The sequence below is a fragment of the Geotrypetes seraphini genome, chromosome 19 (assembly GCF_902459505.1).
Source record: "Geotrypetes seraphini chromosome 19, aGeoSer1.1, whole genome shotgun sequence".
Taxonomy (NCBI): domain Eukaryota; kingdom Metazoa; phylum Chordata; class Amphibia; order Gymnophiona; family Dermophiidae; genus Geotrypetes; species Geotrypetes seraphini.
The window spans coordinates 10664269-10690585 of record NC_047102.1 but is presented as its reverse complement, the minus strand read 5'-3'; the positions used below and the strand labels follow the sequence as shown (position 1 = coordinate 10690585).

Here is a 26317-nt window from a genome sequence, read left to right as displayed (position 1 = left end):
ATTGTGACATCACTGATGAGGTTGGCTCTTACTGGTGGAATGAGGCATTATGATGTCACAATACCAGCTCTGTTTACCAGAGACAGAAACTCTTCACACTATGAGGGAGTGCTGAAAAGTTCTCAGCCCACCCAAGAAGAGAATAAAATGGATATGGTTCAATCAATGATCTGAAACAATGAAGGGAAAAAAAAAACAACCCAGAATTTTGTTTCTGCAAATTGGCACTTTATGAAATAAGATAGCACTCATTTCAGCTCCAGTGGCAAAATAACGCTCAGAATTTAGGAAGTTGGTTGGTTGGGCTGAGAGGGAAAATATTTAGCAGCAGAATAAATATAGATGAAACTAACTTCTGGTTTGTCCATCATGAGCAAGTCAATAATGACCCTCGAAGTTAATTGAGGGGGGCTGTAAGGCCGAAGGTACCCCTAGGGTGCCCACAACCCTTGCACTGAGCAGGTCTAATGATATACCAATGCTCTATAAATCTTTCTATATTTAAGTCAAGAAGTAACAATAACCACATATTCAATATTTAACCAAACCCACTGCTGGGTGACCTACGATACCCAACTTATTTTAATAAATTATTTTGTATTTGATTGATTATTTCCTGGGGTGGAAAAAGCTTCAGAAATGCAGCTGGTATCAGAACGTGAAAGATCACAACGTCATTGGCAAAAAAACAAAAAACAAAACAACCCATCTCCTTATGTAATCAATCGTTTCATGAAATCTCCTTAAAATTTCACCTACTTGTGATAAACTTAAAAACTTTGTCTTTAAATACATTAGATTCTATCTGACTATATCATGCAATTATTTAAGTCCATGCAGTCATGCGTTATAAATTGTGCCATCCTGTGCTCCCTCCCACCCTCTGTTGTACCACTTGTAGGATTCTCTAAGATTGACATTGAACATGTCTCCATGCCTTGCCATTGTTCACTGAATTTTCCACAAGCGTTTTCTCTGTTTGTGTCAAAGTGAGATTTATAGTGACTGATCCTGCCTATTGAAATCAGTACAAAAATAGACTGACAAAATTTTGTGGAGATTTGGTTAGGATTTTTCCTGATGTATCAAGAGCTACGCAATTGAGAAGAAAAGAATTTCTAAAGTTAAAAACAAGGGTTTTAGCTCTTGAAGCATCATATTACTTAAAATTTCCATGTAAATGTCTTGTCAAAATACAAGACATTGAATATGTATTTTGGGACCCCCCATTCAATTGCAACAGTTTTTATTAGCTAGAGAACAGAAATGATTTTACTTTTCGTTGTTTCACAACTGAGAAATTGTAGGAGGTAAAAGTAGTATTGAAGGGTTTAATATTCATAAAAGTATGAATCAAGAACCATTTCTTTGTTTTCTTCTTATCTTTTTGTAATTAGAAATGGTGCCATGTCTCCCCATTGTTGTGGGCTTTGAAAAGAATTTTGTTTTGTATGTATAAATACTGTTAAATTATGTTAAGAATCCTTTTTTTCCTTGGTATCATCTGATACTGTAACTATTAAATCTGTATAAATTAAAAAAAAAAAAAAATCAGTACTACAAGTCCCATAATGCCTCAGGATGGAAAGTTAGACATCCAGGATTGGGCAACTTGGCATCTCTGCATGCTCCATTCTACACCACCTACTATGGACATAAATGAAGATAACATTTCACTTCTGACATTCAAAATCCGTCAGTCACAACAACCGATCTTCCTTCAGAAGCTACTCATCCCTTCTGGTCCCTTGAGGACGCCAAGATCTGCAGATCATAATCTTTTGGCTACTTCCTCTTTACAAATCATCAACAAAAGAAGAGCCGAAATTTTCTCAGTACCCGCGCGGCAAACATGGAACCACTTACCGTCCTTTATTAAAGAAGAAAGTTGATTAGATAAATTCAAGAGCTCCCTTAAAAGTTTCCTTTTTCAAGATGTTTTTTGAGAGCTAAATTCAAAGATAAACCTCCGATCCTTAAATCAATACAACCACAGTTACAACCAGCCTTTCTTAGGCTACCACCTAACCCTCCCCTATGATTTTACCCATTTTATGTTCAAGTTTATTGAAAAAAATTTATACCGCTCAATTAAACTTCTGAGCGGTGTACAAATAAGTACTAATAAGGAACAGACAATACAAACTTACATAAATGAATCTCATGATGAGTTTACAAGACAAGTAATACACAAACTTTAAACAAACAGGAACAAGAGGGGGGGGGGGAAAGAGATGAACTACAATGGTTAAAGTAAAGTGAACATGGAAGGTAAGGTACGATAGGAAGGGGATTTAAAAAAATAAAAAATAAATTTAAAATTTAGCCCTAATAAGGGCAGTTAGGTGTCAAAGGTGTCTTGAAATAAGAATGTTTTAACTTAATTTTAAATTGAGGAAGAGATACTTCTGAACGGAGATGATTAGGGTTAGGGTTCCAAAGAGAAGGGGCAGTTACCGTGAAGTTATTGGATCTAATAAGAACATAAGCATTGCCCCTGCCGGGTCAGACCAGGGGTCCATCACGCCCAGCAGTCCGCTCCCTTGGCGGCCCACCAGGTCCATAACCTGTAAATGCTCCTTACCTAGGATGTTTATATCCCATTTACTTAATGTCCCGTAAGTAACTCGCTATCCTCTTCTCTTTCAGGAAGTCATCCAGTCCCTTTTTAAACCCCAATAATGTACACTATCCTATCACCTCTCCTGGAAGTGCATTCCAGAAGTCCACCACCCTCTGAGTGAAGAAGAACTTCCTAGCATTTGTTCTGAATCTGTCTCCTCTCAATTTTTCTGAATGGCCTTGTGTTTTTGTTGTCCCCGCTAGTCTGAAGAATCTGTCCCTCTCCACCTTCTCTATGCCTTTCATGATTTTATAAGTCTCCGCTTTTCCAGGGTAAAGAGCCCCAACTTGTCCAACCTTTCGGCATATGAAAGGTTCTCCATGCCCTTAATCATCCTTGTTGCTCTCCTTTGGACCCTCTCGAGTATCGCCATATCCTTTTTAAAGTACGGCGACCAGTATTGATGTACTTTAAAGAAGGGATCGTTAAGAGATTTTGAGACATAGAACAAAGGGCTTTAGACAGACAGTAGGGTATGATTAGACTATTGACAAATTCGGGTTGGTTACTTAAACGGGTTTTAAGTCAATAAAAGAATTTTATCATTTATTCTGTGCTCGACAGGGAGCCAATGAGCTTTTTGAAGTAGGGGCGATACGTGATCGTATTTTTTGGCATTGAATATGATTTTTATGATTTGTTCTGTATGATTTGTTGTCACCTGATTTCCTTTCTTGTTATGTAGTTCAACCCTCTTTCCTTTTAGTGATTGTTTTGTCTTTTAATATGGTCTCTGTGGTTTTACCCTAACTATTTTTTTTAATGTAAATCGCTCAGAATGTTTATAAGCGTTTTATCAAATTTTAAATTAAACTTGGAAACTTGGAACATAAAATGGTGAAATAGATATACAGTACAGTTGAGAAAAAAAAAGAACAAGAGTATAGAACGGTGGTCTCAAACTCACGGCCTGGGGGCCACATGCGGCCCGCCAGGTACTATTTTGAGGCCCTTGGTATTTTTATCATAATCACAAAAGTAAAATAAAACCATTTCTTGATCATATGTCTCTTTAGCGATAAATTACAATATTATTATTATTAAGACTTAGCCAAAAGGAAAGATTTATAAACTCTAAAGAGTTTTTATCTCATGCAAAATTGTCATTTCTTTAATACGACATTAACTATTTTTTTCTGAGGTCCTCCAAGTATCTACAAATCCAAAATGTGGCCCTGCAAAGGGTTGGAGTTTGAGACCACTGGTATAGCAGAATTGTGTCCAGTGAAAATCATTTGCATCAATCATTTCCCTGCTCCTAATTCTGTCTGATAACGTTTTTATTTTGATTCTTCAGCTAAAGAAAGGACCTTGGCAGATCCTGAGTTAACCCCAAACAGTGACTCTGTGGGGATGGATAGCGGCTACCTCGCGGTGAAGGAGGGGGTGAAAGGAGCCCAGGACAGAGCAAGCACTAACCTGCCCAGCCCAATGGAGAAGGCTGATTCTGAAAGCAACAAGGGCAAAAAGAGGAGAAACCGGACCACCTTTACCAGCTACCAGTTGGAAGAGCTGGAGAAGGTCTTCCAGAAGACCCACTATCCCGATGTCTATGCCAGGGAGCAGCTGGCAATGCGGACAGACCTAACGGAGGCTCGAGTGCAGGTAAGCCGGAACAAGCAACCTGAATGCTAAACAGTTAGGCCTCAATTCTATAAATGGTGCCTTGATTGGCAGCGCCTGGCTGATTTTTGCACGGAATGCTAAAAGATTTTAATTGGTTTAATCGGTGTGATGATTGAAAACGACATTAAAAGTCAATTTTTTTTTTTTAAATGATTCATTTAAGTCCCATATGGAAATTGGCAAGGCGCTTAGACTAAAAGTAGGCCGGGTTAGGAATTTGGGCGTGGAATGCGTTAGGTGCCGGTAAATTAAGCCAAGAAAACCCTGGCATAATATACCGGCACCTAATATTATGATTCCTACTAGCGTCTAAGTCGAGTTAAACGTCGCCAGGTGTGATTCTATAAATGGCACCTGAAAGTTGATTGAGAACCGCACCAAGAGGCCACTAGGCATCATTTATAAAACCAAGGCCTTAAGGCATAACCCAAAAAGTATCGCCAATGAGTCAAGCACTTCTTTTAGATATGGAGGGATTGCCCTACGTTTTCAATTGGGCGTAATTATTGATTTGGACACTCCTTTTTCAGTCATAGGCCAAGATGAGTTCCATTCAAGTCTAAGGGGTCCTTTTATGAAGGCGCGCTAACCAATGTAACATGCGCTAAAGATTAACACGTGCTAAATGCTAAGGCATCCATTATATTCTATGGGTGCCTTAGCATTTAACACGCATGCTAAATTGGTTAGCGCGCCTTAACAAATGAGCTCCTAAGTATCTCCCTGTCCTTGGAGGCCTCACAATCTAGTTTTTGCATCTGAGGCAAAAGAGGGTTAAGTGACTTGTCCGGGATCACAAGGAACAGCAGTGGCATTTGAATTGAGCACCCCTGGATGTCAAGTCCAGTGCTCTAACTCAGTGGCAAAACCAGACAGCCAATTTTGGGTAGGCCTGAGCCCAAAGTAGGCGGGCATCTCTCTCTCTTTCTCTCCCTTCCCACCCCCTCAGCCCATGCAGCGGTCTCTCTTTCCCTCCCTTCCTTCCCCAACCCATGTAACCTGTCTCTTACCCTTCCTTCCCCCTTCCACAGTGAGTGCAGCATCTTCAGGTTGCCAGCAGTGGTTCCTACATGCTGCCGGCAGCTGACCTGGAAGCCTTCCATCTGATGCAAAATGCAAATGTGTCAGAGGAAAGACTTTCAGGTCAGCCACCAGCAGCATGGAGGAACCATTGCTGGCAACCTGAAAATGCTGCACTCACTGTGGAAGAGGAAGGGAGGGAAAGAAACAGGCTCCATGGGTTGGGGGAGGGAAGGGAGGGAAAGAGAGACTGCTGCATGGGCTGAGGGGGGGGAAGGGAGAGAAAGAAAGAGAGAGAGATGTCCGCCTACTTTGGGCTCAGGCCTACCCAAAATTGGCTGTCTGGTTTTGCCACTGGGTTAGAGCACTGGACTTGACATCCAGGGGTTCCCAGCCTGTGGTGGACAGGCGGTCCTGAACTCAAACTCAGCAGGCCAGGCCTGCTCCATGGCTACACCCCTGCTCTAACCACTAGGCTAGTCCTTTACTTTTTCTCAGTCTGAGTCTTAATCAGATCCGTCAATGCCCAAACGAGAACATGTCCGGGTTTTTCCAGATGTCTGATAACCCTAATTATGGGTGGTCTCTGGGGCGATGGAAGGTAGCAATTTTCCCCAAAGACACAAGCCGTGCTCACCGCCATCACCTTAGGCCAGATCTCCATTCCTATTAGAAACTGACCCGTTTTCTGCTCTGACCTGCAAAAGGAATGCATTCAATCCAATCCATTTCAGTGGCATTTTCTGACGTGTCCTTCATGCTGAACACACACATTCAAAAATGATCTACAAAATAGTGTTTGAAAACTATAAAACTCATCAGAGTTCCCACCAGTTCAGTGCCAGAGAATGTAAGCTAAATATTCATCGAACAGTGCAGGCTTCCTCAGACCACTGCTGCCCTCCACGATACGTTAACAAAACATTTTAAAATCTCAACCCTGTAATCCCATTCTGGTGAGCACGAAAGCCGAGGGAAATATTAGCCCCCTGACACTGATAGCAGGCTTTCCGCCTCCTCCTTTCTCTCATTGTGAACAGAAAGTGGTCGTATATCTCGATCCCTTTCCCTTCTTAAAACTCTCAAGAAGCCAGTGGAAGGAGCAGAAAGCCTGAGCTAAGCCCTGCAGGAAATTAAACATGAAATGAAAACAAGCTCAAGACATTCAGCCCATTCCCAGCCCACTGATACAGCAGGATCTGGTTTCATCTTCTTTTGCGATGAATTCTAGTCCTGTTCTCCTCGCCCTGGTGGGCTGTACAATGAAGGACAAGCCAGAGGCACCGGTGGTGATTGTGGTGAAGTAATTCCACCTGCAAAGAAATGAACATCTGATAGGGGTTGTTTTCTTTGAAGTGAGGTGACAGGCTGAAATGGCGTCCGAGGGTTAGGATGTAATCATCCGTCAGGCCAGAAAGAGGCATCTCGTACCAGAATTCATAAACAGATTAATAATTCCTTACGCACCTAATAGAGTACTCCGATCCCAAAATCAACATCTTTTAGCTATGCCATCACCAGAAAAGATAATACAGGACACCATACTTTGGTCAATATTCTTCACTACAGCCCCTCAGTTATAGAACTCGATGGATACTGAAGAGACTTAGTAGATAAAGGCAGGTTGTTCACCCGCTCCAAGGTAGAGAGAACGAGAGGGCACTCTCTAAAGTTGAAAGGGGATAGATTCCATACAAACGTAAGGAAGTTCTTCTTCTCCCAGAGAGTGGTAGAAAACTGGAACGCTCTTCCAGAGTCTGTCATAGGGGAAAACACCCTCCAGGGATTCAAGACAAAGTAGATAAAAGACAGGTTGTTCACCCTCTCCAAGGTAGGGAGAACGAGAGGACACTCTCTAAAGTTGAAAGGGGATAGATTCCATACAAACGTAAGGAAGTTCTTCTTCACCCAGAGAGTGGTAGAAAACTGGAAGGTTCTTCCAGATGGCTGTTATAGGGGAAAACACCCTCAGGGATTCAAGACAAAGTTGGACAAGTTCCTGCTAAACTGGAACGTACGCAGGTGAGACTGGACTCATTTAGGAGCACTGGTCTTTGACCTAAGGGCCGCCGCGTGAGCGGACCGCTGGGCACGATGGACCACTGGTCTGACCCAGCAGCGGCAATTCTTATGTTCTTATGGTCAAGATGATTTAACTTAGCAGGATTTGTGTTTGTTTGTTACTTTCTTGGGCGGGTGGGGGTTGGGGGGGAGGGGTTATGAATCCTTGGGGCCCATAAGAGTCCAGGGCCCTGAGATGGCGGTGTTTGTATCTTTACTCTGCGATTGGGTTGGGGAAGATTCTGTGCCATTGTCTTATTTGTTTACTGCGATGCTCCTGTTTTAACTGGGACTTTTCCATCTGCTTTGTGTTTGGTGAACTGGCCTATGTTTCTTGTTGGTTTGCTTATTATCCATAAAATAAAAACTGTTTCAATCCTAAAAAGGGACGGGGAGGGGGGGGGGATTTATGATTCTTTTTTCCTCTCTGTATTTAACCTTGTTGGCTTTTGACTTTTTTATTTCTTTACCATGTCAGTATCCTGGTTGCCTTTCCTTGCTGTGTCTGTCATTACACTTTATTAAGACGGGGAGAGGGCTAAGGGGGGGTGGGTACAGTGTCTTGCTTTGCTCTTTCCGGCATGTTCTTTTACTGTCCTTCTTGGGGGGGGGGGGGGAATAAGGTGCTGCATATTGCTGTTGAATACAAAATCTTTTGAACATTTCATGTAACTTATGTTGCATGACCCGTTTCTGTCTGTTTGTTCAATAAAAATTGTTGTACCATAACAAAGTTTCTGAAGGAAATGTCTATAAAAAAACCCTATGAACCAGATAGACTTAAAAGAACCCATTGCTCATCCCTGGAAATGTGCTATGAGAAAGGGTCCATTATATGGGATCCAACTGGTACTTTTAACTCAGAGTGGCCCTGGACATGTCTTCCTTTTGAGGACATATCTAGGGGTCCAGACAGCTTTTCAAAACCTGGCACTTAGTCCGGGCTTTGAAAGGTTTCCGACGCTGGGACTGTCTCCGCGAACATTGCGGATACAAACTGGTGATGTCACGCGGACACACGCAATGTCATGTCGAATCCACACATGCGGATGCCATCCCGACGCATGAACAGGTTAAGGGGATGAGGCTGGGGGTGGGAAGGGTAGAACTGGGCGGGCTGGGGGCGTGGCATTTTCCTTCAGGAAAATCTGGTAACCCTAGTCAGTAGGCACTTTTAACCTTGTGCCACTCTCCTCTCAATTACCTTTCGGGCTCCTATTACCCCTCCTCCCTATGATTGTCATAAATAAACTCAACAATAATGGCTACCCCTAGGTCATCCCTCCACAATGGTCCTATAAAAACACCATCTGTTGCAAACCCTGAGCAGAGCTGGGTTGATGGTTTTCCGAGTCTGTGTGGCTGTCAAGATCTCTTTTGCTTTTACTGCAGCTGCTGTTTGCCACCCCCTAGGCGACCTCCTAGTTTGCCTAATTGTTAAAGCTGGTCCTGGGACTGACCATTGTTAGGATGCTAAGCTCAGTGGATCTCAGTCTGATACAGTTTGACTTTTCTCATGTTCTTATTCAAGAACAAAATACTTTATATAGCATAAAGGGCTTTTCACCTTATTACAGCTCGAAAGTGAGTAATAGCAGCTTCTCTATGAACGTTTCAGCAAGAATAGTAAGAAGAAAAGCAGCTCACACACACGTGACCCTGCAAACATGATAGTGCCATCTGGTGGCCTTACAGTAGATTTCATATTCAATATAGTAGGCTTTAATACAGTGATCTTCACTCATTTTTATATTGAGGCCGCTTGGCGTTCAAATGAGCTGAAGGGGAGCCACTGAGGCATGTCCATCACGTCCAGCCTGCCTTCAAACTTTTTATTGGTGCGAGGGCGTTTCAAAATTCATTCTCTTCTTCTATTGAGAAATGGTCTTCAAGTACGTAGCTCTTCCTCCCATCCACTTATTTAATTAATTTGTTTTATATCCCCGTCCTCCCCAGAGAGCTCAGAATGGATTTGCAAGGTTACTTACATAATAATAGACAAAAAACGAGATACAGAAACTAAGGTAGTACGGGCTACAGTGTGATTCATAACATAACGTAACATAAGAATTTATTTCTAGACCGCAATTACCCGTCTAGAATGCAGTTTACAATGCAGTTTACAAAAGATTAGCTATAATACATAGTTCGAAATAACAGACATACAACAGGTGATCAGGCCCTGTCCAGTTTTTGTTTTTTTTAATTCGTTCGGGAGCAGCAACGTCTATTGAAGTCAAAATCATCAAGGACCACACAGATCCACCACACAAGAAAGCAAAAGAGTCGTGAAACGCATAGGCAACAGCCTCGAAAGGGTATTGGTGGAAGTTTTGACTGAAATTTCTTGATACGTCAGAAGTTGCGTAGTACCTTAGGCCTGGTTTTACTAAGGTGCATTAAAAACAGGACTTATGGTCGCGTTAAGTATACCACTGAACAGAGGAGAGAGTCTTGAATTTAGCTGGTTGAATATGGCCAGTGTAGAGATATTATATCTGAAACTAAATTTTATGTTGGATCCAGCTTGGAGTTAGTAGGCAAAAAGAGGCCATCTCCGTGTTTTACTCAAAGCTAACAACTGATAATAACCCTGGAAGGGTTCAGCCTAAAAATTCCAGAAATGTTCCTACCATGCTAATCTGGGATAAAGGAGAAAACCTTAGACTCCTGAGGGGCTGGTTCAGCTGTAACCATTTATTGCAGTTTCATGAAATGTCTCCTTCAATCTGGATCAGAGGTACTTCTGATGTGGGCTTGGAGATAAATGTTTTGTTTTCAGTTTAAAGCTGTTACAGTCTTTCGGTTTCTCAATTGAATAGGACCAAATTTTTTGCCCACTTTAGTTAGGTGCCATCGACTCGTGCTCAAGTCCTAGTGACTTGATGAATTACAGATCTAAAGTGAGATCGGTTTTGTGCTCGTCCGGTAAGATCCTCCAACGTCATCTTCATGGTTGTGTTCAGCATATCCTGCCCTCTTTGCCCAGTTCCTTTGATCTTCCCAAACACAACGTCCTTCTCCAGTGATCTCTCTCTTCTGATGGTGTGACCAAAATAAGACAGTCGTAACGTCATCATTTGGGCTTCGAGTGACAAAGCCGGTTTGATCTCTTCCAGAATCGATATGTTAGTTCTTCTGGCGGTCCAGAGCACATATAAAATCCTTCTCTACGAGTCAGTCTTCTTTCTGTCTTTTTTTCCCCCGTAGTGTCCAGCTTTTGCACCCGTAATTGACCACTGAGAAAATGAAGTGTCCAGCTCATTTTACAGTGGTTAGAGCTATAGCCTCAGCACCCTAAGGTTGTGGGTTCAAATCCACGCTGCTCCTTGTGACCCTGGGAAAGTCACTTAATCTTCCACTGCCCCAGGTACATTAGATAGATTGTGAGCCTACCGGGACAGAGAAAATGCTTGAAGTACCCGTATGTAAACCGCTTTGAGTGTGGCTCAAAAAGGCGGTAGACACGTCTCAAACCCCTTTATGGGTCCTTTTATGGAGGTGCTCTAACTGATTTAGCGCATGCCAAAAGCTAAGAAGCTCATAAGTATAAAATTAGCTTTCTAGCATTTGGCATGCCTAAATCAGTTAGAGCACCTCCATAAAAGGACTCCTTGGTTTGTTATTACATTGAATTTGCAAGCAAAATGTGTGATCTTTTAATTCTTTATTTAATAATTTTATTCTAATACAGCAATCTCACTAAACCCCATAGTCAACATTGAATGTGATTTACAATCTTAATAAACTAATAAAGATATTGCAGCTTTTTTATCCTACTATTAAAACAATCCTATCCCCTACCTCCCCCATCCCAGGAGACCTGGATCCCCTATCTATCAAAATAAGACAACATATTCTTCATTAAGCTTCTTTTTCTATTTGAATATAACTCTCCCATATATCGTTAAACTTTGCCCATTGATTTGTTACTAAGGCCGATAATCTATATTTCTCACAAACTATTCCCAGGCATTCCCTCGTATCTCGTACATCTTGCATGCGCCATTGCTGAGCCAATGTCAATCTGGCAGCTATAAATGCCAAATCCAAAAGTTTATTTATTCATTCAATTTTCTATACCTGTCTATTCCCAATAGTGCCCTTTCGGCATTCAATTTAAGTGGAGTTTGAATTAATCTGCTCACATAACCAAATACTTGTTCCCAAAATCTCTGTACCTTTTGACATTCCCACCACATTCTTTCCAGCAGGTAGCATCACTCTGCTTATTACATTTGCGAATTAAGACCGGAGTAGTATACCAACGTGTTAAGAGTTGATAGCATTTTCCACTAAAGTGGTAGCTCTAGCTCAGGGATCTCAAAGTCCCTCCTCGAGGGCCGCAATCCAGTCGGGTTTTCAGGATTTCCCCAATGAATATGCATTGAAAGCAGTGCATGCACATAGATCTCATGCATATTCATTGGGGAAATCCTGAAAACCCGACTGGATTGCGGCCCTCAAGGAGGGACTTTGAGACCCCCTGCTCTAGCTGTCTGAAAAAGATGCAATACAATTACCCCCCCCCCCCCATTCATCTATAGACCATTCCTTCCCCAGATCTCTTTCCCATGCTTTCATGTATGAGGTGTTGATTAATTTATCTTCATTTATAATTTTGTATAACCAAGAAATACAACCTTTTCCTAATGGTTCCCCTGCAAAATGTGTGATCTATTGTCGCACACTCCACTGTGTTTTGTGTTCCTGTTTGTGTACAATCTACTTTAAAAAATATCTAGGAATCAACCAGTCATTGTGAGGAAATCAAATAGTCTCTCCCACCAGAGGTCCTGTAGATTATAGCCTTTGGAAAGAGTATCGGATTTAACGTCAGCCTGGAAGGTACAAGGCTACACTAATAGTTTTTGATTGAGATCCTGCATCTTGTACATAAAACTTGCAAAGCCTGTGGAGCTCCGTCTTTGGCAGTCTTCAAATCCAGGCTAAAAGCCCACTTTTTCCCGAGGCTCCTCTTAATTCCAAACTCCCACTCAGTTGCAAAGTAGCCGTGTCTTGTTTTTATCATTCCCTCTGTGGGAAATTCCCTAACCTTTATTTATCCTGTTTGTTTTAATTAGATTGTAAGATCTATTGAGCAGGGATTATCTCTTATATGTTTAATGTACAGTGCTGTGTATGTCTAGTAATACTATAGAAATCGGTAGCAGTAGAGGGCTAAATTTAAACTAAAACAAAACTAAACCTTGGATTTATAGACCAGGTCATCACCGAAACAGGAGCTCAACTCAGTTAACAATGATTAAAAATAAAAGTGCAGTGGTACCCCCGGAATCCGAACGCCCCAGAACTCGAACAAGTTGGAATCCGAACTATTTTATTTTTTTAAATAACATTTTGCCCCAGAATCCGAACGACGTTTCGGAATCCGAGCGTACGGGAACTGCAAGCGTTGCTCAGCCCAAAGCTTCCTCTCTGACGCAACTTCCTGTTTCCGCCCGGGCGGTTCACGTCGGAGGGAAGCTTTGGGCTGAGCAACGCTTCCCGCTGCCGATCTCGCTGCCTTTGCCGACTATGGCAATTAGGGGCCCGATCTTGCCGTCTATGCCGGTGGGACCAAGGAACGGATTGATCCAGTTTCTTTTATTTTCAAAGGGAAAAATTGTCTTGGAACTCGAACGGGGTTCTGGATCGGGTTAAGTTCGGATTCCAAGGCCCCACGGTACATAAAAAAAAAAGGGATAAGAAGAAAAAGAGTAAACAAAATAGAAATAGTCCTAGGAAACTTAAGAAGAACGATTTCCAAAATAATTTGCAAACAGGGATGTTTTCAGAGTTTTGCAAAATAGTTGGAATTTAAGGAACGAATGCAGGTCTGATAGTGGAACAGAAGTTTATCATTTGGTTAAGTTTATTCAAGTTTATTAGGATTTTTATATACCGCCTATCAAGGTTATCTAAGCGGTTTTTACAATCAGGTACTCAAGCATTTTTTCCTCTCTGTCCCGGTGGGCTCACAATCTATCTAACTGTACCTGGCGCAATGGAGGATTAAGTGACTTGCCCAGGGTCATAAGGAGCAGCACGGGGTTTGAACCCACAACCCCAGGGTGCTGAGGCTGTAGATACCAACCACTGCGCCACAACGATCGCTTGCTCAGGCACTGATTACTGGGGTCCTTCCGTTCATTGCAGTTTCCTGCATAAGTCTATTAAAATTACACGAGGAGAGTCGCTCTGATCCCCTCTCCTCCCCCCCCCCCTGCAGGATTCTCCTGCTCATCTGACCCTGGGAGCAGGAGAAAGACAGCCAGACCCTGAAAGGCGCTTCATAGAAACTCAAAAGTTGTCATCACGGTTCCTCTCGCTGACGTGGGGAGCTTTACAATGTCAGAACGCACACGGGCACAAACTCACCGTGCCAAACTTAAACCAGAGGGATGGTACAGAGTAAGCTCGGACCCCACATTGGGTTAGTGCTTGAGAGGAACAGTCTGTTGGTCCCATTAAGAGCAGCTGACAGCTGTACAGCCGGCCGAGCCCTTTAATGTCGCCCGTGACTTACGCTTTTATCGCCTCTTCTCGGATTGACCCGGGGAAGCTGCACGCTGCTGCATTTCTTAGTTAAAGCAATTGAAATTCGTTTAGGGCAGAGGTCAAGGACTTTCTCACTTCTCATTCTGAAGAGACAGAGCAAGGGAGGCTTCAAAATAAGAAGAAAAAGTTCTGTTTTCATACAAGGGGGTGGGGGTGCTGAAAGGTTCTCAGCCCAACCAACCTTCTAAATTCTGAGCATTATTTTGCCACTGTAGCTGAAAAGAGAGCTAATCTAATCTAATCTAATCTAATCCTTAGGTTTGTATACCGCATCATCTCCACGTTCGTAGAGCTCGACGCGGTTTACAGTAGGAGAAATAGGAAGGAACTACAACAGAGGGTTAGAGGTAGAAGTGTGAAGAAAATTTAGAGGACTTGGGATGCCAAGATATAAGAGTTTCCTTGAATTCCTAAATTGGAGGGAAACTCGCATTTTTTGAGAAAAGCCAGGTTTTCAGATGTTTGCGGAAAAACTTGGAGAGAGCTCAAGTTCCGAAGAGGGGAGGTAAGGTTGTTCCAGAGCTCAGTGATTTTGAAGTGGAGGGAGGTCCCTAGCTTTCCTGTGTGGGAAATGCCTTTTAGCGAGGGAAGGATAGTTTTAATTTGTGGGAGGATCTGGTGGTATTAGGGTTTGAGGAATTCCAAGAAAGAGGGATAAAGGGAGGGAGGATACCATATAGGATTTTGAAAGTTAAATTTTGAAAGCTACCTTATTTCCTTAAGTACTAATTTGCAGAAACGAAATCTTATGTTTTCGACGTTGGTTCAGATCATTAATTGGACCATATCCACTCATTCTGTTCTTGTTTGGGCTGGTAACCAGATTGTGATGTCATAATGCCTCATTCCACCAATAAGAGACAACCTCCTCAGTGACTGTCACAATGACTTGATTGTCCTATACTTGGCTCAACCAACCAACTTCCTTAATTTTGTCACCGTAGCTGAAAAGAGTGTCATTCTCTTCTTGTTTTGGGCTGAGAACTTTTCCGCGCCCTCTCGTAAAGCAGGTGACATCTAACTGGAACCAGAGACATGAAAGACTGGATCATATCCTGGCAAAGTGTTTTTAACCCTCTTTGGTAAAGCGTGGAGAGTGCAAGTCACAGGTTGCACAGCCATAGGGCCCAGTGATCCGGTTCCAGCAATTTCTGATACTCTGTCTCCTGGTTCACTTTAGCATCCCGACGTGCCCATTTCAGAGGCCAAAATTAGGAGAACAAGCAGCATAATGCCTTCTATCATTTCAAATTTTAGGAATGCCCAAAAACACTCCCTCCGGAAACTGGGGCACATGGCAGTTTTTTGCATCTGCCTTCAGTTTCCTTAAAATGCAATAAAAATTAAGGATCCCTTTTATCAAAGCTTCGGTAAGCTTACTGCAGCAAAAAAAAAAAAAAAAAAAAAAAAGGCATGGTGGCCTAGTAAGGGGAGGGCGGGGGGAGCAGTCTGCCCCGGGCGCCGTCTTGGTGGGGGTACTGCACCCATCCCCTTCTCCGCCCCTCCACTCCATCCTGACTCTCCTGCCACGTGCCTGCACCCCTTCGCTCTCTCCGATGTCACTTCAGGGTCCCACATCTAGGAAGTGACATCAGAAGGAGAGCCGACATGACGTGGGCATCAAATTCGTAACGCTGTTCGCAATGAAAAAATTAAAGAGATACGGGGGAAGGGCGGCACGCATGCGGCAGTGGGGTCGAGAAGGAGGGGGGGGCGAAGAAGAGGGCAGAGGAGGGGCACTACCCCCACCCCAGGTGCCACTCATCCTCGCTACGCCATTGATCGCACAGTAATTTTGCCACGTCTGCATGCTACTTACGTGAAAAAAAAAAAACTACTTATTTTTTGGCACAGGAGGGATGTCTGGGTATGGAGAGTGATACAACGAGAAAAGGAGAAAGGCAAGGTTGATGTCCTTTCAACCAACCAAAAGTCTTTGTTAATATAAAAGTCCCAACAAGGATCCTAGTTTCGGCATTGTTAAACGCCTTTCCTCAGGGGACACAAACAATCGGCACCAAATGAAACACTCAAGAGGTATACAGTGTTCCCCCCGACTTTACTACAGGAAGAGGCGGTCGGAGCAGACCGCGAGTGATTCTCTTCACCTGCCGGCGTTCCAGCTGCCCCTCTCCTGCCTTTTGACAGGCGAAAAACCACATTCACGATTTATCGAAATTCGTGGGGGTTCCTGGAACAGAACTCCTGCAAATTTTGAGGGAGTATTGTAATACAAGAAATAAGCGAGCATTCAGAGAAAACTCCTGGCGTCAGTTTGGGTATGGAGAGTGGGCATGTTCTGTGCTACTCAGGCACCCATATAGCAAAACCATCTGTTAAAGATTGTAGATTATTCTCCTCTAGAAGGCAAATGCTTCTGGGCAGAGCTGTGGAATGTTTTGCCCAATGGAATTAGAAATTTATTTAGCATTGGGTTATTTAGAAAGAAAATAAAGACATGGTTATTTCAGGGGTATCACAACTGATTAAGATTGATATTAATGATACTGTAAATGTATGTAAATGAAACTGGCCACGTGCCAGTTCTATAGACACCAACATTTCAAAGTGAGTGCAGAGCCAAACGCAATGCAAATTACTCCTTTCTGGATAACGAGGGTCCTCAGCTCCCTCAGGGCAGGCTGCTATGGTCAATCCAATTGTTTTTGCACAAAAACAGCATTTTATATTTTCTTTTCCGGCAATTAAACAAGTGGTCAAGAGAGGTGGCGTCACACTATTAGGGACTTTGCTTTGATAAAGCGTTCTTGCGAAAAAAGTTGGTGTAGAATGTTCCTAATTGAGACCACATATAAAAGCTAAGTACGAGTTAAAAATGAAATAATTATAAGTTATTGCAACAGATGAAAAAAATATTTATATATTCTAAATTATACCTAATATAATGGCTGAGGGGAGATAGGATTGAAGTCTACAGAATACTGAGTAGAGTAGAACGGGTTCAAGTGGATCGATTTTTCACTCCGTCAAAAATGACAAAGACTAGGGGACACTGGATGACGTTACAGGGAAATACTTTTAAAACCAATAGGAGGACATTTTTTTTTCACTCAGAGAATAGTTAAGCTCTAGAATGCGTTGCCAGAGGTTGTGGCAAGAGCGGGTAGCGTAGCTGGTTTTAAGAAAGGGTTGGACAAGTTCCTGGAGGAAAAGTCCATAGTCTGTTATTGAGACAGACATGGGGGAAGCCACTGCTTGCCCTGGATCGGTAGCATGGAATGTTGCTACTCTTTGGGTTGGCCTGGATTGGCCACCGTGAGAACGGACTACTGGGACCATTGGTCTGACCCAGTAAGGCTATTCTTATGTTCTTAAGATCCGGTGACGATTTAACCCGTAAAGCTATGTGTAGAGAACTGAACTGAACACGTTGCTGAGGTTCAAGGTTATAGTGGTGGGCGTTTGTGGGGGAGGATGCCCTAATGGTGGTGTCAATCCAGTCGGTTCGCTGAATGGGATATTTCCAAGATTCATGGAATCAAGGGCAGCCTGAAGATGGAGTCTCTTATCCCTTCCAAGGAAGCATTTGAGATGTTTGCTGGCTTCTCTACGGTAAATATTGTCAGCAAAGAAGAAGTGAAGCCATGAGGAGAACTTGTTTAAAGGACTAGAGATCAATTCCATCAATTTTGGTGAAGCAATGATGAATATGTTCTCCTGCATCTGAGTGTTATTTATTTAAAAAAACAAACATCTTATAAACTACCCATCTGTTATTCTAGGCAGTTAACAAACATAAGAAACAACTTTTTATCGTCAAATATATTTTATTGAGCATCAAGAAAAACAACAATTGGAAACAAGAACAAAGAGCAACACGGTAGCTCAAAATTTCACACCATAAACCAACAAACCCACCCCACCAACCCAACCCACAACCCAATCCTCCCCCCCCACCCACTCTCATTGATGCAAAAAAAAAAAAAAAAAGGACTCTAGCAATTCAAAAGGCAGCTACGAGCCACCGGGGACAATGTATTTCAAAATGGCTCCCAAATTCGCTGAAGGCACGTCGGGCAAGGAAGAAATGTCTTGGACTCCTCTCCGTTCCCAGGAAAGCAATGTAATTACATTATATTACATTACATTAGTGATTATTATTCCGCTTGTACCTTGCGGTTCAAAGCGGATTACATAAGAAGAAAGCTGGACATTTCCAGGAGGGTACATGACATTGGAGAAAACAGATTGAGGGTATAGACTTAATAACAGAATGGACATAGTACTTTGGAAGATAAATCAGGTTACATTACAATTACATATCAATAGTCTTTTCCTTTTTTTGGTCGGTTGAGGGTACGGTGCCAGGGAGTGAGCAAACCTGGTCGGTGTAAGTGGAAGAGGAGAGGGAGATTGGGTAGATTGGATATACTTTTTGAATAGCAGCGTTTTGATTTCTTTACGGAATGCTTTGTAGTCGGATGTTGAGGTTAACAATCTGGAGATGGAGGGTTCGAGTTTTGCTGCATGCGTTGCTAAGAGGTTATCATAAAGCTTTTTACGATGAGTGCCATTGAGTGGTGGGTATGAGAATGGTGTCAGTGTTCTTCTTATTCTGGGTGGAAGGTTACGGTTTAGGCGATCATTTAGATAGGCAGGAGCAGTACCGTTGAATACTTTGAAGATTAAACAGTATAGTTTGAATTGAATTCTGGCTCTAATCGGTAGCCAATGTGAGTCTAGGTAGGCGTTGGTGATGTGGTCATATTTTCCGAGGGAGTAGATTAGTCTGAGAGCTGTGTTCTGAACGGTCTGTAGTTTTTTGATCATGTTTGTAAGGCATGGTAGATATAGGATATTGCAGTAGTCCACAAGACCTAGTACCAGGGATTGAACAATGATCCTGTAGTGTTCTTTGTCGAAGAATTTCCTTATTTTTCTTAAGTTGCGCATTGTGAAGAATGCTTTTTGGGTAGTTTTTGTTGATTTGAGTCTGCATAGTGCAGCATCTGTCTATCAGCACTCCAGGATTTTGAGGGAGGTTTGGATTGGGTATTTGATTGCTTTAATTTCCAGGTCTGCTATGGATGGGTTTTTTATCCGTTTCAAGCATTAAGAATTTGGTTTTGTCCGAGTTTAGTTTTAAATTTGTGGTTTGTCATCCATTTTTCTACTTCGTCCAGTATTGTTTCCAGGTGTCCTGTTGAGGTTGGTCATGGGTTTCGAAGGGACAACGCCAAAGGGAATAGTCAGGGGCCTCCGCTTCCACCCACTTAAGCAAAACGCATTTGATAGCAATCACTGCCGTCCAACGCGGAACGTGGAGGCCCCGGGGTGACGAGGATGAAGTGCAAGGAGGCTCCGAATAGAAACAACTTTTAAAAAATTACAATCACGATATAGGCCCTCTTTTACAAAGGCGCGTGTGGCGTTTTTTTGGCGCAGATTTAGCGCGTGCTAAATCAACGCATGCGCTAGCCATAGGATAACATGCACGCGTTAGCATTTAGCGTATGCTAAAAAGCTTAGCGCTCCTTTGTAAAAGAGGGGGACAATAACGGAACTTAAAAGTACCCCATCAAATTTAACTTAAAAAATACCTCATCAAACAAAACAAGAACTCATTAAGGGCACCGGATTAGCGCGCGCCAGCTGAAAATCTGCCGCTTGCTCAAAAGGAGGCGGTAGCGGCTAGCCCCCGCGTTAAGGCCCCAGCGCGCCTTTGTAAAAGGAGCCCTACAACTCTAAATTTAATTGAATAAAAGCCAAAGATCATTTACTAAGTCAGTAAATCTAACAGTAATTGACTTGAGCAAATAAAAGTGATCCCAATAGCACATTTCCAGGTTTATTAATCATTTCGATTTCACAACCACCGCAGGAAACGTAGCCCGGAAAAGTTGGTCAGCAACCTGTCCTATTTTGTTACACGCTTGTCATAGACTTGAATGCGTCTGCCTGAAGGAAGGCCCTGTAGTCTGATCCCACTTCATCTCAAGGGAGTGCCTTCTGCTAATGATGGAACAGTCAAATCTGAGCGGTTTCTATTATAAACCTGTCCCCTTCCTCGTCATCACATTTTTCATTGTTATAGACTATCATGAGATTGTCATATTAAAATTAATCGCTATAAATAAATATTCACACGGATTTGGTATCTTATTGTTTGCAAAGGAGCGTGAGAGCCATAGGGCTCCTTTTACTAAACGCTAACGCCTCCATAGAGCTTACATTAGTATTTTTCGTTTAGCGCGTGGTTTGTGCGCGCTAAAAACACTAGTGCACCTTAATAAAGGAGCCCGTAGTGGCTATTCTGCTTTGTGGCTCATGATCCTTGGTTATCCTACACCAGGGGTCCCCAAAGTCCCTCCTTGAGGGCCGAATCCAGTCGGGTTTTCAGGATTTCCCCAATGAATATGCATGAGATCTATGTGCATGCACTGCTTTCAGTGCATATTCATTGGGGAAATCCTGAAAATCCGACTGGATTCGGCCCTCAAGGAGGGACTTTGGGGACCCTGTCCTACACCTTGAACACTGGACCTCAGACATTGCTCTCTGCTTGTCTCTCAGGTCTGGTTCCAGAACCGAAGGGCAAAATGGAGGAAGAGAGAGAGGTTTGGACAGATGCAGCAGGTGCGCACCCATTTCTCCACTGCTTATGAACTGCCCCTCTTAACCCGAGCAGAGAACTACGCACAGGTGAGCAAACAGCTGTTGTTGAACTCAGATTTTGTCATATCATTGTAGTATCTAGAATAAGGTTACCATATTTGAAGAAGTAGAAATCCGGATGCATGGCCCCCTGTTCTGCCCCTCCCCAGTCAAACTGCTGAGTTTTGGAAAGTCCGTCCAGGAATCCAGACAGTCCTCTAAAAGGAGTTTTCCCGGACGTCTGGTGACCCTAATCTAGTAATTCATCTTATCATGGACTTCATATGTTCAGTGGAATGTTTATGAAGATATAGGTAAGAATTTTTGAATACATCCCCCAAAATACCCATATGATGGCCCTTGGCATCTCTGGTCCTCCCTAATCATTTCCTTTTCAGTTTAAAGTCTGTTATGTTTTCAGCCTAAAATGTAAATATTGGTGCCAGCCACTAGGTGGAAGCCAAGTGCATACCAGATGAGCAAATTCTGCTGCTTCCTGTAGAAAACCTGGTTTTCTGTGTGCCTACCTTGTACCTCTTCTTATCTGAGGGCCTGTTTTACGAAGCGCGCGGCAACGGTCCCGAAGCCCTTTAAATCTCTATGGTCTTCGGGGCCGTTACCGCAGCGCAGCTTCGTAAAACAGGCCCTGAGTGTGCTGATGCCAGAAGCATCTGGTGATAAATGTGGACTACGTCTCTTTGAACTGCATGTGAGGAGCAGGAGGTAAAAGATCTGAAAATGACAAACTAAATTCGAGTAGATAAATTACTTCCTGAATTCAAATGAGCTTTACCTGGGAAAGTACCTTAACTTGCTATAGGTCTGGCTAAAGATGTACAGTGTATTTTGGCTTTCTTTGGGTTGCCATGTAGAAAAGAGTTAAACAATTATTTATTTATTATATTTAGTTAAAAATTTATATACTGCATAAAAACGATGCAGTTTACAAAATTACATGCATACATATTAAAAATACTAAAGCATGTTTCGACAGAAGAAACACAATAAAACATTAACTAACAGTATCACCATTAAAACCTTTTTTTTCAAATTAGAAGGTTCGATTTGATGAACTTCTAGTCTTCTTGCAACCTAACCAAGTACGTTACCGTATGGTCACGCGAGTAACGTCAAGGAGAAAATGTGAAACAAAGTTTTTCTGCTGTATGTTTTATGATCAGCCACATGTATAATGGCATGTGTACTGTGTGTGTATCTTAGCACCCGCTAAATGCTAAGGTGCCCATAGAATATAATGGATGCCTTAGCATTTAGCACACCTTAATAAAAGGACCCCTAAGACATCAAGAAAGAGAAAATGCTTGTTGGGCAGCCATAGGCCTCTTTCACTCTTGTTATTATTGAGTCAACTGAGTGATCAAAGCTGTCGGAACATCATGCTATTCTCATGGAGCATCATGTGAGATGGAAGTGGATTTTAGAATACTCCGAGATCAAGATTGCCCCAGATTACAATCATAAACCATCATGAACATTGTGAGATCTTGTAGTAAGATGAAAGCCTCTTCTGTTTCATCCCAACCTCCATCACCAGATTTTCCTTTAGCAAAATCCGGACCCTAGACCTTACAGAGCTTACAGGAATAGAGAAAGGACAGGGACAAAACCCAGGGGACAGGACGGGGAAAAATTTGTCCCGTGTCATTCTCTAATACTGCCTTTCTGAACAATTATTGTCGGATCAAGGCGCTTAACACCAGGTGCTTAAAACTTCCCTATCTGTCCAGAAAGGCTCACAATCTAACTAAAGCACCATATTAAACATTTATTAACATACTAACATATTAGCATAACAAGAAAAAGGCGGGAGGCACCACAGCTGACAACCTAACCATGCGCCATCTTGTAATAGTTACATATTAAGATTTACAATTACCTATTAAGAAGAAACAATATTAAATCACAATAAAAGCCACGTATTAACGTAGAACAAAATCCCAGAGAAAGGAAAATGGTAAAACCAGAGGACATAATTTGAGATCGAGGGGTGGTAGATTCAAGAGCAATTTTAGGAAATTCTTCTTTACGGAAAGTGGTGGATGCCTGGAATGCGCTCCCGAGAGAGGTGGTGGAGAGAAAAATGACGGAGTTCAAAAAAGCGTGGGATGAACACGGAGGATCTAGAATTAGAAAATAAGAGTAAATATTGAAGAACTAAGGCCAGTACTGGGCAGACTGGCACGGTCTGGGTCTGTATATGGCCGTTTGGTTGAGGATGGGCTGGGGAGGGCTTCAATGGCTGGGAGGGTGTAGATGGGCTGGAATAAGTCTTAACAGAGATTTCGGCAGTTGGAACCCAAGCACAGTACAGGGTAAAGCTTTGGATTCTTGCCAGAAATAGCTAAGGAGGAGAAGAAAAAACAACAACAAATTTTTAGATTGCATCAGGTTGGACAGACTGGATGGACCATCCGGGTCTTTATGTGCCGTCATCTACTATCCCCCCTCTTCTATGAAACCGCGTTAGCAGTTTTTAGCACAGACAGCCGTGCTGAATGGCCCGCGCTGCTCCCGACACTCATAGGAACTCAATGAGCATCGGGAGCAGCGCGGGCCATTCAGCACGGCTCTCTGCGCTAAAAACCACTAGCGCGGTTTCATAGAAGAGGGGGTATGCTACAGAATGTCTGAAAAAATAAAAATGATGCAAAATAAAAGTTCAGTTCGGCTCAGTTCAGTGTAAGACTGTAACATATATACTGAATTCTTTTATATAATGCATTAAAAAATATTAGTTGGAAGAACTATAAAGCCATCTATTAACTTTATACTTCCCTATATGTTAGGATATTTAAAGCTAGATGTTAGGTTTGACATGTGAATTTGGAAAAATTCTCTCTCTATCTTCCACTCCCTTTCTTTTTGGATCTGAAGCTCCTCTCCAAAGTTTCTCTTTCTTCCCCCTCCCCACCCTAGAGCTTAATATTTGAACCTTTAAGTCTCTATAACCCCCCCTCCCTCTCATCCAGTTCCTCCAAAGTTTGTCCCTTGCTCTGCTCTGAATCCTGTAAACTCGGCTGCCAGGGACTTGCCTGACCTTTGCGAAGAAAGAAAGGCAAGCGTGCCGTGAACATTCCCGCGCTGGATGCAAGAGTTTGAGGGTCTAGAGACCTCTCGTCCAAGAGAGGACGGCCCGAGGAGCTGCTCCAGCAGATGGCTAAGAAAGAGAAAGATCCGCTCATGGCAAACGACGTTCTCGCGGTTCCTGACACGTTCCATTTTCTGACATTTCATCGCTAACGCAAATGCAAAATGAATTTGAAGGAGGTAAGAGGTCAGGGTTTAGAAGAAGGGTGAGCGGGAGAGGGGGGGGGCTGTGGAATGCCGAGCTCTTCACACAGGCCTGCACATCTGGATCCTCTCCTGTTGCATTCTTTCATCTCACACTCTCTTACACCTATTCCCCACGGAAAGGCTCCTGCCGACAGCCTGTTCGGCAGTATACCAGCCTTGTTTTCTATCTGGAAGCCCAGATGTAAGCTTGCGAGGGATGTGCGGCCAAATTCAACGCTTTATAATGTATGGTAGGTTTATTTTCCAGAGATGGAAAGAGCCCCAGGCTGCCGGATACAGAATCAAAATATTTTCCCTTGCTCTTTCACTATAAACTTAAGGCCAGCTTTATGTCACGGGCAATGGCAAAAAAAAAAAAAAAAATCCTGCAAATCAAATCAGTTTGTTTCCACAGTTTTAAAATAATTCCTATTTTGCCCAAGGATTTTAGGCCGACGCCAGCCAAACTTCTTTCTTTAGTTTTACAGCTCATCCTCCCAGAAGAGCTCAGAACAGGTTACAAAATGATATATTAAGGTGACCCGTCAAATGCGCCCTGACAATTGTGCACACGACAAATGCTTGCACTGAATGGGAGGTGCCCCGACAATTGCGCTCCATACTGCCCGATCACAATCCACATGTGGATACTATTTGTCTTTTTGAGGGTTACAAGTAACCCTCTTTTTTGAGGGGGGGTGGGGGACACCCCCCCCCCACTACACTTAAAAGATTCACTTGCTATCTAGTGTTAGGGCAAAGTTTACATGATGATTATGGGAACCAATAAGTGGATATCTGTAAGGCCCTGATTTGCTCAGACTCTCAGGCCCCGTCCCTTGGGAGGGGCTTGAGGCGCCTCAAGCCCTCCCAAGGGACGGGGCCTGAGGAGTCTGAGCAAATCAGGGCCTTCCAGATATCCACGTATGGCAGATTCAGAGTTGCACAATGTATGTGTACCTTTCAAACCTACGTGGCGCAATTGACGTGCGCGGATTTGTCAGTGCGCCTATACTTAATACATTCAGTTGTGTGTGGTTTCAGTTACAGGTGATTAATACATGGCGCAAAATAGAATGGAGTTTTATGTACAAAGAGTATGGAATACGAGGAGGAGAAAATACGAGGGCAAGGCGTAGGCGTAACGCCAGGCATGCAGTTTCTATTTGTGTTTAACGATTCATTTCGGACTACAGGCAGTCCCCGAGTTACAGACACCCGACTTAAGTACGACTCGTACTTCGGAATGCGGTCGTGGCTTCATTTGATTTTTCCTGAGCAGTATTTCCAGTGAGAAAGACTCCTAAACTTCTCCTGTAGCAGATTCAGGAATGATTCATGGGCCACGTTAAGAACAGTGGGTGGACTTTGTGCCTGCATTTTTGTGGGTAAAACTCTACGCAAAAACATTAGGAATGGGTCTGAAAATACGATAAGCATGCATTTTATGAACCCATCGGTGCATGCACTTCATATCTTTTAGACCAGGGGGGTCTCAAGTCCCTCCTCGAGGGCCGCAATCCAGTCGGGTTTTCAGGATTTCCCCATGAATATGCATTGAAAGCAGTGCAGGCACACAGATCGCGTGCATATTCATGGGGGAAATCCTGACAACCCGACTGGATTGCGGCCCTCGCAGGGACTTTGAGACCCCTGTTTTAGACTGACTGAGGAAAAAGCTATTTTCAGCTAGCCAGTTTATCCAGTTGAAAGGTTTGGAAAATTTCCCTGTAGAGGATGATAATGTGCTCTTTTCTGGGACGTTTTGATTTGGTTAACTGTTTTTTTTTGTTCTCTTTCATTTGAAGAGTAGATCCCTCTGTAACTCAATTTCCCTGTCCCTGTGAGTTTTGTTGCTGGCCCTGTCTCTGCCCCATTCCTGTAAGCTCTGCCTTAACAGCACAAGCCATGAACTTATGATTCTAAAGGGTTTGAGGCTTGTGCAGATGAGGACGGAGATTGCAGGAAAAGGAAAGGAGCAGGGACAGGAAAAGAACTTTGTCCCCGTGTCATTCTCCAACTTAAAATCTTTTATCTGACTGTCTTTGATCTTTTGTCTTTCCAGATCCAGAATCCATCTTGGATTGGAAATAATGGCGGTGGCTCCCCCGTGCCTTCTTGCGTGGTCCCCTGCGACACCGTGCCGTCCTGCATGTCTCCTCATGCCCATCCACACGCCACTGGAGGCGTTTCTGAATTCTGAGTGTGCCGGGCCCCGGGAGTCACGTGGCACAGACGCACATGGGCAGCCTATTTGGCGGCGCTGGCATCAATGGCTACGACTGAATGCCGAGCCAGACCGCAAGAGCTCCAGCATTGCAGCCCTCCGGATGAAAGCCAAGGAGCACAGTGCGGCCATATCGTGGGCCACATGACAGAGCGCAGAGAGCTAGCGCCAAAACACTGATGAAGGAAAAGACCCATTCAAGCCATTCTGTTGGACTTAAAATATCAACCGTATGCTCTGGATTTGTGTGCCGCACTTTTAGAAAAAAAAAAACTAGGATGAAATTGACT

The 26317-nt window shown here is 43.1% G+C and overlaps 1 pseudogene; it reads left to right on the top strand.

The window, feature by feature from the left end:
• LOC117352279 overlaps window positions 1-26317 on the top strand; it is a 115857-nt pseudogene extending 89540 nt beyond the window's left edge.